Raw genomic sequence first — 21233 nt, 5'->3', positions numbered from 1 at the left:
AAAATAAAATTTGTGTATAATGTGCACAATGAGCTACCCACTGCTTTTAAAATATTTTGATGATATTGTCTATTTCTGGAGATGTTTTCTGGGACACCCTGTACTGTGAGAATATAATTATAATAATTTGCATCCCTTTCAGTGTTTGACTTTGCTAATTCCAGCCTAATTGGAGTTAGCTGAAAGTTATGAAAGTTCCATGTCTGAATTTCATTGCTGTGTTAATGAAAATTGATCAAGAAACCTTTACATTCAAACCAATTTTTTTACCCAAATTATTTTTGGCAACAACAAAAACATTCTTCAGTAAAAATTTTTATTTTAAAAAACTAGATATCGCTGGCGAAGTTACGTAATTAATCGGATTAACTACCATAGCAATAGGTGCAAACAATTTTGAATATACCGCGCTGCACTACAAGCAGGTTGCACTCATCACCTGTCGTCAATCATATAGTAGATTGAATACAATACCGCTCTTTTCAAAGAGACTAATCTTACAGGTGCAAGTGATTAGCATTTCTTTGACATCTATGGTTCAATGCAGAGGTACCGCATGAACGTAGTAGTGCAGCGATATAATCAAAAATTGTTTGTACCTATTGCTATGGTAGTTAATCCGATTATTACGTAACTTCGCCAGCGTATAGATATCTAGGACCATTTACTTTTTAAAATTTTGATCAACTTCACCAAAAAAAAAATGAAAATTGAGCGAAAAATCAGGCTTTTTTTCATGTTTTTTTTTTTTCTGCAAAATTGAGCATTTTTCAACCAGTTTTTGTAAAAATTTTTCAAAGTTGTTTTAAATTTTAAAAAATGAATAAAAAATAGGTTTTTTTTTTTTTTTTTGTAAAGAATTTTCTTGGTACAATGCCCATGAAAATTTGGGTAAAATTGTTTTTTAATTTTCTCCATAACTGAGCATTTTTGCCCAAATTTGACCTCGCATATGAATTCATCAAGTCTGTCATTTTAAAAGACCAAAAATTTAGCAGTTATGAGGCCCATAATTCCCTGAGGGTTAAGACCAACCTTAAGAATTATTTTTTTTACTGTTATGTGACTATATGGTAATACCAGTTATATTCACCAGATAGCCAGCTCACATAAAAATCATCACTTCAAATCACAGATGTTCCAATATCTGTGTTCAAATACAATGTTAACAGCTCTCCTAGCAATCATGCTAGAGAATGATTTGACCACTAGCCTAGCATCATACTAGAGAGTGAGTAACCACTCCCCTTTAAAATCTAGACGACAAAGCCTGTCACAAGGATCCATGATTGGCCCTGTTACATGTATGTCATTCACCATAATATTATACACTTGTCAATCAAGAAACCTCTCTATATGTTACAGTGATGACATTCAGTTATACAGATATTTTAATGTATCTTATCCAAACTCCATGAAAACAGCCTCATCTAGCATCACTGAATAAAACACTGGATGACCATAAAATCTCTGCAAGCTAAATGATGAGGAGATAGAGTTTTCTATTGGCGCATCAAATTATCATACACATAGCTTATCTCCTGCTATGCTAACAGTTGGCGATGATTCCATCAATCCAGCTCTGCAATCCAGTATGCAACCTCTGTGTTATATTTGATACACAGATGACAGTGGCTGCACATATCATATACATTGTATCCCTGTAATCTATTATAAATTAGCAACTACATAAAATATCAATTGGTTTCAAGGACCATGGCATCTACTATCTGGTGGTTTGTGCCTTGATCTTGTCCCAAATGGACTATGGCAATGGATTGTTATTAAGTTCCAATAATGACATCCAAAGACTTCAGGGCAGTTCTTATTTGCTGCATTCTTGATTCTCTATACTCTCTTGTTCTTTGTGTTGTTGCCTGTTAAAAGGCTGCTTCAATCTGCAAACTATTGAAGGAATCCTTACTCCTTAGACAGTGCTAGTGCCTGCAGAAAAGTTATTAATGAGAATAACATGAATATTAATAATAATTAACACAACATTTTCAGACCTTCCTTTTATTTAAGAAATAAAGGGTAATGCATTATCCTTTACACCCAAATAATGTGTCCTCACCCATTATTTAGACGTTTTTACTGCCAAGGACACATTATTTGCGTGTAAAGGATAATGCTGCACCCTTTATTTCTATTCTATTACCAGAAAATAGTGCGATTTAAAGAGAAAATATCATTTTTTTTTTTTTTTATTTTCAGTTGTTTACTTCAAGGTGGAGCGTGTATCGCGGAAATATTGCACAGCGTAATGCTGTGCGTAGAGTGTGTTACGGCGCTTGACTGATTATTGCAGAATAATGGGCTCTCATGTGACGTGTTTTAACAAATCACAGTGCGCGATTTTGAATAATGGGTCGTAAGAGTAATAGAATTATAAATAAGTCACAGAATTTTAAAAATTATATACGGTAGATATTTAAGGTGGCAAACTTAACTATGGTGTTGTGCACAGAATTGCTTTAAAATTATCGTACAGGATGTGATTTTTCAAAACAGCTTCTTGACTTATGCAAATTCACAAAATCCCATTTAAACACTTTTCTTTGCTGATTTAAGTTAAATGAACATAATGGATTTGACATAGCTAGCTATTGTATCTGTAAGGTGTAGTATTTTGAGTTAGCTATCTGAAAATACATATAGACAAAATGCCACCTAAAATGGTCAATATGTTCTATGTACGTCTTTCATAAGGCGAGTTAGATGGTAGCATGAACTAGCAGCATTTGCATTCGAATACTGAGACAAGTAAAGCTGACACACATGAGGAATGGTATTGGTTTTATTAAGGAAATCCCAATGATTGATATAAGTAGTGTCATTTCCACCCCATTTGCATGATGTTTTTGGGAGGGTTAAAATGGCAAAACTATTGCTTAGATATATTAAAAAATAAATCAAGAAATATCAAGAAATAATTGCAAATTTTCATTTATGAAACTTGCAAATCTAAGCTAAACTTATTTAACATTCGGCCGAAAATTCTGCCCAAAACATATAGTGTAAACCTTAACTCACCTCTAGGAAGATCAATTGCAAAACATCAGATGCCCTGACACCCGAACTCGCAGCCAATGGCTTCACATGTTCATTTACTTTATGAAGTTTGCACCATTCTTTAAAATATAAAACACAAAAAACATAAATGTTACATGTGGGTAAAATATAGAAGATTAAAATTGTGCTTTACAAGATACACATGAACACCGCAACTTTGTCACAGGTGGGATAGGATAGTAAAGATGATTTGATTTAAACAATACAACATTCCCTTGTATACCACAACTTTGTCACGGGTGGGAAGGGACACCTAAATCATAATTTTAATTGTGCTATACAACATTCCTTGTATACCACAACTTTGTCACAGGAGGGACAGGACACTAGAAATAATTTACATTATAGCACAATAGATAGTGTCCTGTTCCACCCATGATAAAGTTGTAGTATACATGGGAGTGTTGTATAGCTCAATGGAAATCATCTACAGTACTCTGTTCCACCCATGATAAAGTTGTAGTATACATGGGAGTGTTGTATAGCTCAATGGAAATCATCTACAGTACTCTGTTCCACCCATGATAAAGTTGTAGTATACATGGGAGTGTTGTATAGCTCAATGGAAATCATCTTTGTACTCTGTTCCACCCATGATAAAGTTGTAGTATACATGGGAGTGTTGTATAGCTCAATGGAAATCATCTTTGTGCTCTGTTCCACCCATGATAAAGTTGTAGTATACATGGGAGTGTTGTATAGCTCAATGGAAATCATCTTTGTACTCTGTTCCACCCATGATAAAGTTGTAGTATACATGGGAGTGTTGTATAGCTCAATGGAAATCATCTTTGTGCTCTGTTCCACCCATGATAAAGTTGTATTATACATGGGTGTGTTGTATAGCTCAATGGAAATCATCTATAGTACTCTGTTCCACCCATGATAAAGTTGTAGTATACATGGGAGTGTTGTATAGCTCAATGGTAATCATCTTTGTACTCTGTTCCACCCATGATAAAGTTGTAGTATACATGGGAGTGTTGTATAGCTCAATGGAAATCATCTTTGTGCTCTGTTCCACCCATGATAAAGTTGTAGTATACATGGGAGTGTTGTATAGCTCAATGGAAATCATCTACAGTACTCTGTTCCACCCATGATAAAGTTGTAGTATACATGGGAGTGTTGTATAGCTCAATGGAAATCATCTACAGTACTCTGTTCCACCCATGATAAAGTTGTAGTATACATGGGAGTGTTGTATAGCTCAATGGAAATCATCTTTGTACTCTGTTCCACCCATGATAAAGTTGTAGTATACATGGGAGTGTTGTATAGCTCAATGGAAATCATCTTTGTGCTCTGTTCCACCCATGATAAAGTTGTAGTATACATGGGAGTGTTGTATAGCTCAATGGAAATCATCTATAGTACTCTGTTCCACCCATGATAAAGTTGTAGTATACATGGGAGTGTTGAATAGCTCAATGGAAATCATCTTTGTGCTCTGTTCCACCCATGATAAAGTTGTAGTATACATGGGAGTGTTGTATAGCTCAATGGAAATCATCTACAGTACTCTGTTCCACCCATGATAAAGTTGTAGTATACATGGGAGTGTTGTATAGCTCAATGGAAATCATCTTTGTGCTCTGTTCCACCCATGATAAAGTTGTAGTATACATGGGAGTGTTGTATAGCTCAATCATCTACAGTACTCTGTTCCACCCATGATAAAGTTGTAGTATACATGGGAGTGTTGTATAGCTCAATGGAAATCATCTACAGTACTCTGTTCCACCCATGATAAAGTTGTAGTATACATGGGAGTGTTGTATAGCTCAATGGAAATCATCTTTGTACTCTGTTCCACCCATGATAAAGTTGTAGTATACATGGGAGTGTTGTATAGCTCAATGGAAATCATCTATAGTACTCTGTTCCACCCATGATAAAGTTGTAGTATACATGGGAGTGTTGAATAGCTCAATGGAAATCATCTTTGTGCTCTGTTCCACCCATGATAAAGTTGTAGTATACATGGGAGTGTTGTATAGCTCAATGGAAATCATCTACAGTACTCTGTTCCACCCATGATAAAGTTGTAGTATACATGGGAGTGTTGTATAGCTCAATGGAAATCATCTACAGTACTCTGTTCCACCCATGATAAAGTTGTAGTATACATGGGAGTGTTGTATAGCTCAATGGAAATCATCTTTGTACTCTGTTCCACCCATGATAAAGTTGTAGTATACATGGGAGTGTTGTATAGCTCAATGGAAATCATCTTTGTACTCTGTTCCACCCATGATAAAGTTGTAGTATACATGGGAGTGTTGAATAGCTCAATGGAAATCATCTTTGTGCTCTGTTCCACCCATGATAAAGTTGTAGTATACATGGGAGTGTTGTATAGCACAATGGAAATCATCTATAGTACTCTGTTCCACCCATGATAAAGTTGTAGCATACATGGGAGTGTTGTATAGCTCAATGGAAATCATCTATAGTACTCTGTTCCACCCATGATAAAGTTGTAGTATACATGGGAGTGTTGTATAGCTCAATGGAAATCATCTTTGTGCTCTGTTCCACCCATGATAAAGTTGTAGTATACATGGGAGGGTTGTATGATAAAGTTGTAGTATACATGGGAGGGTTGTATGATAAAGTTGTAGTATACATGGGAGTGTTGTATAGCTCAATGGAAATCATCTTTGTGCTCTGTTCCATCCATGATAAAGTTGTAGTATACATGGGAGTGTTGTATAGCTGAATGGAAATCATCTATAGTACACTGTTCCACCCATGATAAAGTTGTAGTATACATGGGAGTGTTGTATAGCTCAATGGAAATCATCTTTGTGCTCTGTTCCACCTGTGATAAAGTTGCAGCCTAGTATACATGGGAATGTTGTATAGCACAGTGGAAATCATCAATAGTACTCTGTTCCACCTGTAATAAAGTTGTAGTATACATGGGAGTGTTGTCTAACACAATGGAAATCATCTATAGTGTTCAATTCCACCTGTGATAAAGTTGTAGTATACATGGGAGTGTTGTATATCACAATGGAAATCATCTATAATGCTCCGTTCCACCTGTGACAAAGTTGTAGTATACATGGGAGTGTTGTATAGCACAATGGAAATCATCTATAGTGCTCTGTTCCACCTGTGATAAAGTTGTAGTATACATGGGAGTGTTGTATTGCACAATGGAAATCATCTACATGTATAGTACTCTGTTCCACCTGTGATAAAAGTTGTAGTATACATGGGAATGTTGTATAGCACAATGGAAATCATCTATAGTGATAATATTGTTGTACACATGAGAGTGTGGTATACATATGTAGCACAATGGGAATCATGAACTTCAATGTCCTGTTTCACTTGTGAGCATGATAAAGTTGTGGCATACACTAGAGTGTTTATTCTAGTCTTTTGTTGCCTACTGAAAAGTTGAACGAAGATAATTTCTGTTTTCGGTTTCGGGAGTTATGTTAATTTCTGACATGAAAACGTGACATGAGAGAGTTGATGCTAATACAGACAAGAGAAGTGTCTAAATTTTATGGTCGTAAATTAGCGATAAATTGTACGGCTTCAATTGACTTGCGTAGGGTGTATAGGTACTTCCGCCTAGGCGGGAGTGGCTCATGAAAAAAGCCCAGCATAGAAATATACACTAATCAGTGTTGCCACGAATTACGTATACTTGTTCGTGCAATCGCGAAAAAATAGGTCCTAAGATTATGTAGAGATGAAACGGGGGAGTCTTTTCGTCCAAAATACACCTTAAAACTTGTGTGTCCGAGATAGTAACTCAGGGCCCGACTGTAACTCGGGCCCGACTTAGTAACTCGGGTCCGAGATAGTAACTCAGGGCCCGACTTAGTAACCCGGGGCCTCAACTCGGGACCCGAGATAGTAACTCAGGGTCCAAGATAGTAACTCGGGCCCCGACTTAGTAACTCGATATCTGAGTTAGTAACTCGGGCCCGGATTTAGTATCTTGGGTCCAAGATAGGCCCGAGATAGTATCTCAGACTTAGTAACTCTGGGTCCAAGATAGTACTCTGGGTCCGAGATAGTAACTTGGGGCCTCGACTTAGTAACTCAGGTTCTAAGACAGTAACTCGGGGCCTCGACTTAGTAACTCGGTGCCTCGACTTAGTAACTCGGTGCCTCGACTTAGTAACTCGGGGTCCGAGATAGTAACTCGGGGCCCCGACTTATTAACTCGGGGTCAGAGATAGTAACTTGGGGCATCGACTTAATAACTTGGGGTCTGAAACAGTAACACGGACCGCGAGATAGTAACTCGGGGTCTGAGATAGTAATTCAGGGCCCGAGATAGTAATTCGGGCCTTGACTTAGTAACTTCGGGGTCCGAGATAGTAACTTGGGGCCTCAACTTAGTAACTTGGTATCCGAGATAGTAACACGGACCCTATATAGTAACTCGGGGTCCGAGATAGTAATTCGGGCCCCGGACTTTATAACTCAGGGTCCGGGATAGTAACTCGGGTCAGAGATAGTAAGTCGGGCCTCGACTTAGTAACTTCGGGGTCTGAGATAGTAACACTGACCCGAGATAGTAACTCGGGGTCCGAGATAGTAACTTGGGGCCTCGACTTAATAACTCGGGGTCTGAAACAGTAACACGGACCCGAGATAGTAACTCGGGTCTGAGATAGTAATTCAGGCCCCGACTTAGTAACTCGAAGTGCAGGTAGTAACTTCGGGTCCGAGATAGTAATTCAGGGCCTCGACTTAGTAACTTGGGGTCTGAGATAGTAACTGACCCGACTTAGTAACTCGGGGTCTGAGATAGTAACTTCGGGGCCTCGACTTAGTAACTCAGGGTCCGTGATAGTAACTCAGGGCCTCGACTTATTAACTCGGGTCTGAGATAGTAACACGCACCCAGAGATTGTAACTTCGGGGTCTGAGATAGTAACTCAGGGCCCCGACTTAGTAATTAGGGGTTAGAGATAGTAACTGGGGCCTCAACTTAGTAACTTGGTATCTGAGATAGTAACTCAGGCCTCGACTTAGTAACTCGGGTCTGAAATAATAACACGGACCCTGATATTGTAACTTGGGGTCCAAGATAGTAACTCGGGGCCCCGACGTAGTAACTGGGGGTCAGAGATAGTAACTCGGGGCCTCGACTTAGTACCTCGGGGTCCAAGATAGTAACTTGGGGCCTCAACAAGATAGTAACACAGACCCAAGATAGGAACTCGGGGTCCGAGATAGTAATTCGGGCCCCGACTTAGTAACTCGGAGTCCGAGATAGTAACTTGGGGCCTGAGATACTAATTGGGGGTCCTGAATTACTATCTCAGACCCCGAGTTACTATCTCGGGTCTGTGTTACTGTTTCAGACCCCGAGTTATTAAGTCGAGGCCCCAAGTTACTATCTCGGACCCCGAGTTAATAAGTCGGGCCCGAGTTACTATCTCGACCCCGAGTTAATAAGTCAGGGCCCGAAGTTACTATCTCAGACCCCGAAGTTACTATCTCGGGTCAGTGTTACTATCTCAGACCCGAGTTACTAAGTCGAAGCCCCAGTTACTATCTCGGACCCCGAGTTACTAAGTCGAGGCCCCGAGTTACTATCTCTGACCGCCAGTTACTACGTCGGGCCCCGAGTTACTATCTTGACCCCGAGTTACAATCTCCGGGTCCGTGTTATTATCTCAGACCCGAAGTTACTAAGTCGACGCCTCGAGTTACTATCTCGGACCCGGGTTACTATCTCGGGTCCGTGTTACTATCTCAGACCCCAAGTTACTAAGTTGAGGCCCCGAGTTACTATCTCTAACCCCCAATTACTAAGTCGGGGCCCCGAGTTACTATCTCGGACCCCGAGTTACAATCTCGGGGGGCGTGTTACTATCTCAGACCCGAGTTAGTAAGTCGAGGCCCCGAGTTACTATCTCGGACCCCGAGTTACTAAGTCGAGGCCCCGGTTTACTATCTCAGACCCCGAGTTACTAAGTCGGGGCCCGAGTTACTATTTCGGACCCTGAGTTACTAAGTTGGGGCCCTAAGTTACTAAGTTGGGGCCCAAGTTAGTAACTCAGACCCGAGTTACTATCTTGTTGTCCGTGTTACTATCTCAGACCCCGAGTTACTAAGTTGAAGCCCCGAGTTACTATCTCGGTACCCGAGTTACTAAGTTGGGGCCCCAAGTTACTAAGTTGGGGCCCCCAAGTTACTAACTCAGACCCCGAGTTACTATCTCGTTGTCCGTGTTACTATCTCAGACCCCGAGTTACTAAGTTGAGGCCCGAGTTACTATCTCGGACCCCGAGTTATTATATCGCTGACCCCAAGATATTGAGTCGGAACCCTGAGGTACCATCTAAGGGCCGCGTGTAAATCAGTCGGGGCCCGAGTTACTATATCAGACCCTGAATTAGTATCTCGGGACCTTGAGCTACTATCTCGGATCGCAAGGTAGTATCTCGGGCCCCGAATTACTATCTCGGACTCCGAAGTTACTAAGTCGGGCCCCGACTTACTATCTCGACCCTGAGTTACTATCCCGGACCCCGAGTTATAAAGTCGGGGCCTGATTACTATCTCGGACCCCGAGTTACTATCTTGGGGTCCGTGTTACTATTTCAGATACCAAGTTACTAAGTTGAGGCCCCAAGTTACTATCTCAGACCTGAGTTACTAAGTCGAGGTCCTGGTTACAATCTCAGAATCGAGTTACTAAGTCGAGGCCCGAGTTACAATCTTGGACCCCGAGTTAATAAGACGAGGCCCCGAGTTACTATCTCGGACCCCGAGTTAATAAGTCGGGCCCCGAGTTACTATCTCGGACCCCGAGTTAATAAGTCAGGGCCCGAGTTACTATCTCAGACCCCGAGTTACTATCTCGGGTCAGTGTTACTCTCAGACCCGAAGTTACTAAGTCGAAGCCCCAAGTTACTATCTCGGACCCCGAGTTACTAAGTCGAGGCCCCGAGTTACTATCTCTGACCGCCAGTTACTACGTCGGGGCCCCGAGTTACTATCTTGGACCCCGAAGTTACAATCTCCGGGTCCGTGTTATTATCTCAGACCCGAGTTACTAAGTCGACGCTCGAAGTTACTATCTCGGACCCGGGTTACTATCTCGGGGTCCGTGTTACTATCTCAGACCCCAAGTTACTAAGTTGAGGCCCCGAGTTACTATCTCTAACCCCCAATTACTAAGTCGGGGCCCCGAGTGACTATCTCGGACCCCGAGTTACAATCTCGGGGAGCGTGTTACTATCTCAGACCCGAGTTAGTAAGTCGAGGCCCCGAGTTACTATCTCGGACCCGAAGTTACTAAGTCGAGGCCCGGTTTACTATCTCAGACCCCGAAGTTACTAAGTCGGGCCCGAGTTACTATTTCGGACCCGAGTTACTAAGTTGGGGCCCTAAGTTACTAAGTTAGGGCCCCAAGTTAGTAACTCAGACCCGAAGTTACTATCTCGTTGTCCGTGTTACTATCTCAGACCCCGAGTTACTAAGTTGAAGCCCGAGTTACTATCTCGGTACCCGAGTTACTAAGTTGGGGCCCCAAGTTACTAACTCGTTACTAACTCAGACCCCGAGTTACTATCTCGTTGTCCGTGTTACTATCTCAGACCCCGAGTTACTATCTCGGACCCCGAGTTATTATATCTCTGACCCCAAGATATTAAGTCGGAACCCTGAGTTACTATCTAAGGGCCCGTGTTATTAAGTCGGGGCCCGAAGTTACTATATCAGACCCTGAATTAGTATCTCGGGACCTTGAGCTACTATCTCGGATCCCAAAGTAGTATCTCGGGCCCCGAATTACTATCTCGGACTCGAAGTTACTAAGTCGGGCCCCGACTTACTATCTCGACCCTGAGTTACTATCCCGGACCCCGAGTTATAAAGTCGGGGCCTGATTACTATCTCGGACCCTGAGTTACTATCTTGGGGTCCGTGTTACTATTTCAGATACCAAGTTACTAAGTTGAGGCCCCAAGTTACTATCTCAGACCCGAGTTACTAAGTCGAGGTCCGTGTTACTATCTCAGACCCGAGTTACTAAGTCGAGGCCCGAGTTACTACCCCGAGTTAATAAGACGAGGCCCCGAGTTACTATCTCGGACCCCGAGTTACTAAGTCGAGGCCCCAAGTTACTATCTCAGACCCAGAGTTACTAAGTCGGGGCCCGAGTTCCTTAAAGTCGAGTTACTATCTCGGGGTCCAAGTTACTGTTTCAGACCCCGAGTTACTAAGTAATTAAGGGCCCAGGGTGTAGACATCACCCTGGGTGTAGACATAATTATTGCACAGTCCCTATAGTATTGTGTTGTCGTGGATACATGGTAGTTGATAAATTACTCGATCAAATCATTTGATAACGGGTACTACACCTGCCCAATTTTGTGCCTATTTTTACATTTTTCTCAAAATTATAGAGCATTGGTGACAAGTAAGATATGTATATTATAGGGGCAAGGACTACAACTGCTACACTGGAAATTTTATTTCAGCACAGACAGCAGTTGTGGAGTTACAGTCAAAAATTAGGGAAAACCAATATTTGATCAATAAATCAATAACTACTTGCCTTGAGTTGCTGAATTTTCAGTGCAGTAGTTATAGTCCTTGTCTCTATAATATACATATCTAGGCCCTATATCTTACTTGTCACCAATGCACTATGATTTTTGAGAAAACACAAAAATAAGCAAAAAATTGGCTAGGGGTGTAGTACCCCCTTAAACATAATAGATCCCACACAATTTAAAACCAACATAACCCAACATCTACAAGAAATCTATAGACTAAAATTTGCATGCATGGCATATCAACCTAACCGTTTTACTCCTCTAGGACTGTTGGGCAGTATCAAGATCAAGATGATGTGCAAATTCCAAGTTAGACTTCATCATGTTCTTGCTGTCATTGACATATTTGTAGAGACGACTAGAGTACACTGGAAATTTTATTTCAGCACAGACAGCAGTTGTGGAGTTACAGTCAAAAATTAGGGAAAACCAATATTTGATCAATAAATCAATTACTACTTGCCTTGAGTTGCTGAATTTTCAGTGCAGTAGTTATAGTCCTTGTCTCTATAATATACATATCTAGGCCCTATATCTTACTTGTCACCAATGCACTATGATTTTTGAGAAAAACACAAAAATAAGCAAAAAATTGGCTAGGGGTGTAGTACCCCCTTAAACATAATAGATCCCACACAATTTAAAACCAACATAACCCAACATCTACAAGAAATCTATAGACTAAAATTTGCATGCATGCGCATATCAACCTAACCGCTTTTACTCCTCTAGGACTGTTGGGCAGTATCAAGATCAAGATGATGTGCAAATTCCAAGTTAGACTTCATCATGTTCTTGCTGTCATTGACATATTTGTAGAGACGACTAGAGTCCCCGCTATATGTCGAATATATGGACTAGGGTAGCCCGAAACATCATGGCCCTGTTCCTTCCTCACTAGGGCCATGAATGCCCTCACGTCACGTAAAAACGGGCACCGTGAACTCACGTCATGGTGATGACGCCACACTGACGGCATCTATTTATAGAAAGAATTCAAAACATTTTCCATCCTCAAATGTGCTCAAAATTTACGAACATGCACCAAATATGTTTTGTTTAAGTCTCATCTTCACGTGAGGAATGGTAGGAAGTGGTATTTATGAGAAAACGTGGTATTTTATGTGTACCCTGGACCAGATATGCTCAGGATCAGACCTTCGTACGGAGAAGGACAGTGGAAATCAGGGGTAGGCCTACAGCATTAAGGCCCAAAAGTCGGGGGTTGTTTTCCTGTGTTTTTCACTCCAGAGCTTGCAGAAAATCCAAATACATGGGGTGAAAATTAAATCTTGGGGGTGAAAAATATTTTGCAGTGTAGTCAGGGGTAGGAGTACGGTCCAAAAGTAGCTAGAGGGTCAGTTTTCACCCCTGAGCTTGCACATATTCCCAATAGAGGGTGAAAAATTAATATTTTTTAAATTTAGGGGTCATTCACCCCGCTACCCCTGGTGGAAATCGTAGTCACGGACGTGTTAGTACCTCGGGCTACAACTTGGGAGCCAATTGTCAAAAGCCGTAATCTCACACATATTATAATGATACACCTATCGAATGTGTGTCATCGGTCCAGTCATCGGCCTTGTAGGAACCCATGGATTAGGTCAATGTACACATACGATGGGTGTACCCCGCTAGAGTCCCGGACTAGAGTTTTAAATTATACTATGTAGTATGTACAGTACTCGGAGAACGTGGTTGTGTATATTTTTTCTGTATACGTCGCTATTTATAGAAAGGATAAATCAACTTGAGAAAATATTGTGACTTGCTCAAGTTGTTATACTCGCGTACATACTCACACTGTACAGAGTTGTACAGTATGTACAGTGCAGAAACTATCACAGCTTTTGGTATTAATATTGGTAAGCTTACACTACCATAATTCATTGCAACTGGTAAGAAACTGGACGAAATGTACACTTACTGTTGTTTAAAATGCTTGAATTCCGAAATTACTGGTTAGAAACTGGAACAAAAGTACACTTTTCTATAATACTGTGGTTTAAAATTCAACCGCCGTGTGTGTGTTAATTAATTTCACTGTGGTGACGAGCTAGATCTATTAATTTTAACATCATTCACGATCTGTACGAGTCGATTATTAAAAAAATGTATGACGCGGATGACGTAGAGTTCATTAATATTCATATATACTACTACGATTTCATCATGAGAGGGGTCTGGCACACGACACCGGGAACCCCACCAGAATCCTGAAATAACTTGGCAGAGAGCATTTACTATGACGTTACCTAATGAATATTCATGAATGTTTGCGAAAATAAACATTTTAAGCTGGTCTAGAATATTTGACCTTGACCTTACAACCTTTAAATTACTTCGGTGGCCACACGTGTTATGTGGCTGAAATATACAGTAGTCTCCTTTACAGCCTGTTCTTGTCGCCGTTATAGAGCTGGCTAGATTCTATGTCCGAGACTAATGTAATGATGCGGCAAAGCAAACTCGAAATTCGGGTTAATTTTAAAAGTCAAAATATTATGAATAAGACATTTTTTTCAATAAGACTGGTTAATGCAAGTGTTCGCGACTAGGACTACCAAACCGCGGTCCGGACTAAGATGCAGCAAATATTATCCATACGTTTTACTAGTAGGCCTATTTTAAAAGAAGCCCAATTGGGCGTTTTGATTCGATGAGGGGTATACTATAAGTTTTTACTGGTTTTAGGATATTAAATCATTCCCAACAGCATTTATACACTCCGTTGAGGGGGTATTAACCAAAATAGTATAGTAAACATTGGTCATCAAATACTAATTTCTCGTGTGATACTAAAATATATCACAAGACAATGAGCAAGGCATACTATTATCTATTAGTATGCATTAGCCAATGTACACTAATGGTAGAATCGGGTGGCGCAGTATATATGATTTGTATTAAACACACCATTCATCATAGTTTTCTTAGTCACATGTTGATAGGCCGAAGTCATTTACTGAAAATGCATTAACTATAAACCGTAATCCTTACCCTAACCCAAAGCTTTCCCCTAACCCTATAACACTGATTTTTTGAAATTCGCAATGTGATACACATTTTATGGCAAATAATTAAAAATCTGATGATTTATAATTAAAGTGTATGTAGGTGGGATGAAAAGCCGACGATCAATTGAAAATTTTGACCTTTCGTATTAAAGATATGGATTTTTCCCCCAAACACCAAAAAAATTAGGTCCAAAAATGAAAGAAAAGTCAAAATTTTCAATTGATCGTCGGCTTTCCCTCTTAAGAATATATCATTAGATTTATAAAATTTACTTCGAGGACTGTTATAATCAAAAATGTGAAAAATATCAAATTTTAATAATTGGTCATAAAATATGTATTATATTGTGAATTTCAAAAAATGTAAATTATTTGATATCAGAAAGACATTCTTCGTATTCAGAATGCAATTCGATGTCTGATGTGCTCTTATGTCCCACAAAAATACTGTGGAAACGTTCAAAATGCTCATTCTAGATCCCTTAAAGCCACAATGTACGATCTTATAATATGTGACTGGACACAGCGAATCAGCCGTAAAAGTCGGTCCCGGTCAATTTTGTTTTATTTCGTGTTTAGAAAATATATATCATAAGCTTTAAAATGGTATATCATTTGACTTCAAACCATATCCAGAAGCGGGGTTATGGTTTGTTGAACTCTGTTCCTTCAACAAAATTGTATCTTTTATCGGTTCTACATGTGCCTCTATTTCCACATTTCTGGTAATAAATATCAAACAGTCATTATTGGTGGTCATTTCAAATCACCCCAAGTCAACGAGGTTCAGAAATGTCCTCTCATTGTTAATTGTTGATTATACATACCTAGACAAAATACAATGCTTTGTTATCTACCACTTGAACAGGATTTAGCCAAAGCAAACAAAGACAATAACTATTCTATAGAAATAGGTACAAGCTTATTAGGCCACGCGTTTTGAACTCGCCACCCAAAAATGGTGGTTTTGTTACGCTTTTCCAAATTGAGACTCATTCAAATTGTCATATCTCTGCTTAAACAAAAGGTATTGTAGTGTGTTTGATGTCATTTTGTAGCTAAATGAGTGCCCTAGCAGACCTCCAAATGAGAATTGTTTATCAGCTAAGATAGTGGAGTTATAGTTTTTTAGTTCAGAATGGCCGAGGTGGTTGTTGAGGCGGTGGCGGTTGAGGCGGTGGCGGTATGTACAAAGTCTATGAGAAATATAGATTTTGTGTGTGCGCGTTGAATCAACTGATCATATCTTTACATCCATATGGGCTACAGGCATGGTTAAGAGCTCTTTTGAAAGATTATTAATTATGCTAATTGTTTTTAATCATTTTGAACTCTTTATGATTGGTTTAGTCTATAAAATTTAAACTTTTACGTACAAAACTACCCGTTTTCATAGTAAACACTGTAGTAAGCAATGCGGATGTCTTCAAAATCTAAAAGTTGCTGTCAATATTTAATTTAATTTTGAACTTTAATCTAAATATGGACTTACTTTTTCTGTATGGGTTAGGGGTAAAATGTTGCAGTTCAAAATATGTTGAATTGTAAAAAAATTTGAACATATTTTGGGACACCCTGTATTCCGAGATTACCAAACAGCTGTGATTTTTTTTCTTCCCAAGTCAGTAGGCTCCCCCTACTCTCTATCCAAATCAATGTTGTTTACTTTCAGTTTATAACTGCAAGTTAGTAATAAGCAATGCATTAAGTGACCCATTTTTTATTTGGAATTTTTTATTCCACCCTGTATAACTTCAAGGTCACCCTGTACAATGAGTTGAAATGTGTATATTTGAATTGCTTATATCAGCTTTTCAAAAATGTATACTTTTGCTAGTTTAGGGTTGATAGTTGTGTAGATATTCTAATTTGAAACTTGATTGGTGTAAAAATTCATAATATTTGTGATGTAACGCTAAGGGTGGCGAGTTCAAAACACATGGCCGCTATCATCTTCAGCAATAGTATTATTGATTGATTTAAACAGTGTTTGATGAGATACTTGTCGCACTGAATTGTGACAGCTATGAATACGACCATCACACACATTTTACACTGTAACTTGGAATACAATTTGCCGAGTTTACGGCTCATTCATAGTGTCCACTCACATATGAAATTGGTTAATTTTGTTCAAACCTGATTTTTGTTGCATATTTGTAATGTTTACACATGTCCCAACTAAATGGAATCGGCCAAATGTGTTGTCTTTGTAGGTCAACAGAGCAAAGTTCGACATATTATCATAATTTAACAATTACGATAATATGTCCTCCCATAAAACTGTGTGTTAAATGTCCAAAATAACTAGTGGGCTTTCTTGCACATTATCTTGTTATGGACAGCAATTCTTCCCGTCAGTTATTGCTAATATTATTTCAACATTTTGAATAAAGAATAACAAAATCAAAATTTGACGGAAATCGTACATTAAGGCTTTAATGTAACAAATTTTAAAAAACTCATTCACAGTTTTAAAAGGCAGTTAAAAGCCACTTGATTTGAATCTGTTACATCATGCAGTTGTTTCACCAAAAGTGCAATAATTGTTTTATGTATTAAAGTGATGTTTTATTCTAAAAATCCCCAATAGATCCCCAAAAATCCCCAATAGAAACAAGAAGTCTCTTGGTGGCGCTATTCTCATGGCTGCACGCATAAAATAATGGCTCCGATATTTCTCTCGATTTTCATCAATTTTATGAACTTGTTTTTACATTTTGTATATATCAATGTGATTGTGAGTACTTTCTGACTTTGCTGATATTAGTTATACTACAATTCATCGTTCGAGTAACCTGTATTTTAACTTTTTCGGTTTTGGATTTCGTATGACTGTTTGCTATACGCATTGTACTATTGGTTTTTCGCTGTATAACTTGTGTGTATTTCACTATGTGTCGCATTACGTATTCGCGGGACAATTTGATTCGGATTGGAAAAGGTGTGACAAACACTATTCATCGCCCTTTCACGCCTGATAAATGGCAAGAGCTCAAGAACCTTTGTATTGCTAAAGAAACAAAGCGAGGATACCGTGGAGGGAGATTACGTAATAAACTCTCTATTCCAGTACACGTAACTCGGCGTTCATCTCAATACAAATCTATGACTAGAGGTACACCACATTTCGCCATAAAACATTCTAGAAACGCTTGCTGTTAGAATAAGAAAAATTTTAATGCTAATTTATTGCACATTCTAGGGAAGCGTGGTTACCTTTTTAAACTAACCGAGTGAGAGGGTTTTCAAGAAAATATTTTTCCTGTCAAAACTGAAGCATCCTCTGTATAAAATAAAATATGAATATTAACTGCACATCATATATAACGATTCGTGATACCCAATTGTGGCATATTTGATGTCGTTTATGAGGCAGAGAATTTTATTTCAATTTTATATACGCCAAAATATTTTTTTAATTGAGCAAGAATAATGATAGAAAAAACGTTGAAAATCTATGTATAAATAACATTAGACCCGGCAAAAGATTACTGTTTCGTTTTTATGGTAATCTAATCTTTTATTTCCTGAAAAAAAATTGTGGGTCTAATGTCAAATATTCACATACTTGATCAAAACATCGAACGTGTATACAAGAAAATGGTAGGTTTTTCTCTACTGACCATGGAAATGTACTGAGACACAAGCACGTGTCAAAATCGATATAATGTATTGTCCATATAGACGCCCAGTTATCATGCTTATCGTTGGATTTTTTGTATAAAACACGCAGTTAACAACAATTGAGCGCTAATAATACACATAAATGTTTTTATTTGAAATAAAATTCCAAAATATGGTACGTTTTCTGCCTATGTTGAAGTTGCGATTATATCTTCAAATAAGTTTCAAATGAATTCCAACAAGACAAGTGGACGAGTGGTCTAAGGCGCTGGATTCATAGTGTGGCCAAAGCAGTCCGCCGCCGTGAGTTCGAACCCCGCCTCCGCCAATTTTTAATGAAGTAAAATTAAAATTAAAATTTTACTTTAAAAAAATTTCATATTGGGGAAATGTGACTGGCAGAATTTATGTATGGCGTGGAGTGGTGTGGACTAGAGGTGTATCTCAATTCTCGCTATTCGCAATAAGGGCGCCGCCAGCGGTTTGCGATGTAATCGTGATGTATCATGGGAAAATCGTGATGTATCATGGGAAAAGGTCGACATCAAGTCCGCGCAATACGAATATTACCATGCTATTACATAGGAACACGTGACAATGTTTTTAATTTGTCAATATAACGGTATTACACAAAAAAAAATAAAAAAAAAATTAATTGTGCACATTTCAAATCACATTATTAAGTATTATTGAGTATCGATTCGCGTGTAACACCTTTATTTTGACAAACTAAAAAATATTGTCACGTGTTCCTATGTAATAGCATGGTAATATTCGTATTGCGCGGACTTGGATGTCGACCTTTTCCCATGATACATCACGATTACATCGCAAAACTGGCGGCGCCCTTTATTGCGAATAGCGAGAATTAAACCTCACTACAATACCCATTGAACATAACCAGCAACCTAATGTAATCAAGGTTGAGGTTTCACGCCCAAATAGTCATGTATCAAAACATACGCAGCCAGTAATAGCGCCCAAACTTCAAATCGGTGTTTGGAATGCACGCTCTATGAACGAGAAAATGACATCCATATGTGATCTGATCATGGACAAAGATCTGGACATCCTTATCATCACCGAATCTTGGTTATGGGGAAATGGTTATGATGATACTATCATTGCAGATTTAAATTCGACATTACCGGACTACCAACACTGCCATGTACCTCGCCCATCACGTGGAGGAGGTGTTTGTGTGATTTACCGAAGTGCTTTGAAGGTGACATTGAATGATGCGATACAGTTCAACAGTTTTGAGCATATGGACCTTTCGGTGACCTACAATTCATCTGTGTTGAGGCTGTTTGCCATATACAGGCCTCCGCCTTCCACCGAGAATAAACTAACATCTGTATTTTTCTTACGCGACTTCTCGTCTTTATTGGAGGAAACAATGACAATATGTAGTCATTTCAGTATGACTGGGGACTTCAATGTCCATGTTGATGACCATACCGATAGGGAAGCTGTATCTTTTTTTTTTACTCATAAGGGCGGTCACACCTTAGATCTCCTAATCACTCGCAAGGTTGACCACCCTGTGTGTGCTACTAAGCTGCTCCCAGGTCAACCCTCGGATCATGTTGCATTATTTGCAGTGCTTGACTTTCCTCGTCCTTCAACCTCAAGAAAGAGCGTGACTTATCGCAAACTACGCGACATAAACATTGATCAGTTTAAAGACGACATTCGATCATCTCCGCTTGCTTTGGCTACTGCTTCTAATACATCTGCATTGGCTGAGCAGTTTAACCTGGTGCTCCGTGAACTACTCGATAATCATGCCCTGAAAAGACCAAAACGTTACACTGAGACCAAATGCACCATGGTACTCGGAAGAAGTTCGTGAAGCAAAACGGGTTAAGCGACGTCTGGAACGCAAAATGATCAAGTCCAATCTCGAAATTGACAAGCAACTTTATGAGGAACAATGCAAGACATATAAAGATCTTATTGAACAATCCAAATGTCGGCATTACCAGACTGAAATTTCGGAGAGTGATGACAAAGATCTCTTCCGTAGTGTAAATAAGCTCTGTTCTCCCAACTCTGCACAAACTTTGCCTGAGCACACCTGTGCCAAAACCCTAGCTAACAACTTTGGTGTCTTTTTCCATGACAAAGTGAAGTCAATAAGTGACACTCTCAATGCAACCGTTCCACCTAAGATCAGTGTGGACATTCCAGAGAGCTGCAGCAGCCATTTTACAGAGTTTTCTCAGGTATCGGAAGAGACTGTCCTGAAGATAATCAAAGAATCTGCGTCAACAACATGTGACTTGGATCCGGTACCGACATTTCTACTGAAAGACTGCATTGACGTATTACTGCCATACATTACGCAGATCATGAATGGTTCTTTGAAATCGGGGGTTGTGCCATCAATTTACAAAACGGCACACGTAAAACCGCGCATCAAGAAACAGAACCTTCCCATAAATGATCTCAATAACTACAGACCAGTGGCAAATTTAATGTTCACCTTTAAAGTTCTAGAGAAAGTGGTAGCATCCCAGCTGAAAACCTACCTGCAAGAAAATGGACTTTTCTCGACAGCACAATCGGCGTACCGTCAATATCACTCCACGGAAACCGCGCTGCTTCGCGTGATGAATGATCTGCTGCTAGCTGTTGATGCTGGCAATGAAGCGGTGTTAGTATTGCTAGACTACTCAGCGGCATTTGATACCATCAACCATTCTATATTCTTCGAACGTTTGCAGAGCAGATACGGATTAGAAGGAACAGTGCTGAACTGGTTCATGTCATACTTACAAGACCGCGTTCAAGCTGTTGTAGTGGACAAAGTTCTCTCTGACACATTTCCCTTCCTTGGGGTACTCCTCAAGGATCGGTTAAGGGTCCTCTGGATTTCATCTTGTATACTGGACCATTAAGTGATGTTATAAGTGCGCATAGTGGTATCCAACATGTTATCTACGCCGATGATACACAGGTGTAT

The 21233-nt window shown here is 39.4% G+C and overlaps 1 long non-coding RNA gene across 1 annotated transcript; it reads right to left on the bottom strand.

The window, feature by feature from the left end:
• Nucleotides 1–974: 974 nt before the first annotated feature.
• LOC140170341 (uncharacterized) lies at nt 975–13686 on the bottom strand. The gene is made up of 3 exons (XR_011861525.1): nt 13549–13686; nt 3034–3131; nt 975–1944 (listed from the first exon to the last, which is right to left on the bottom strand). It is a non-coding gene; the product is annotated as an uncharacterized lncRNA (long non-coding RNA).
• Nucleotides 13687–21233: the final 7547 nt, after the last annotated feature.

The sequence above is a fragment of the Amphiura filiformis genome, chromosome 14 (assembly GCF_039555335.1).
Source record: "Amphiura filiformis chromosome 14, Afil_fr2py, whole genome shotgun sequence".
Classification (NCBI taxonomy): domain Eukaryota; kingdom Metazoa; phylum Echinodermata; class Ophiuroidea; order Amphilepidida; family Amphiuridae; genus Amphiura; species Amphiura filiformis.
Note: the sequence above shows the minus strand (reverse complement) of the source record. Positions and strands in the feature narration are given on the sequence as shown.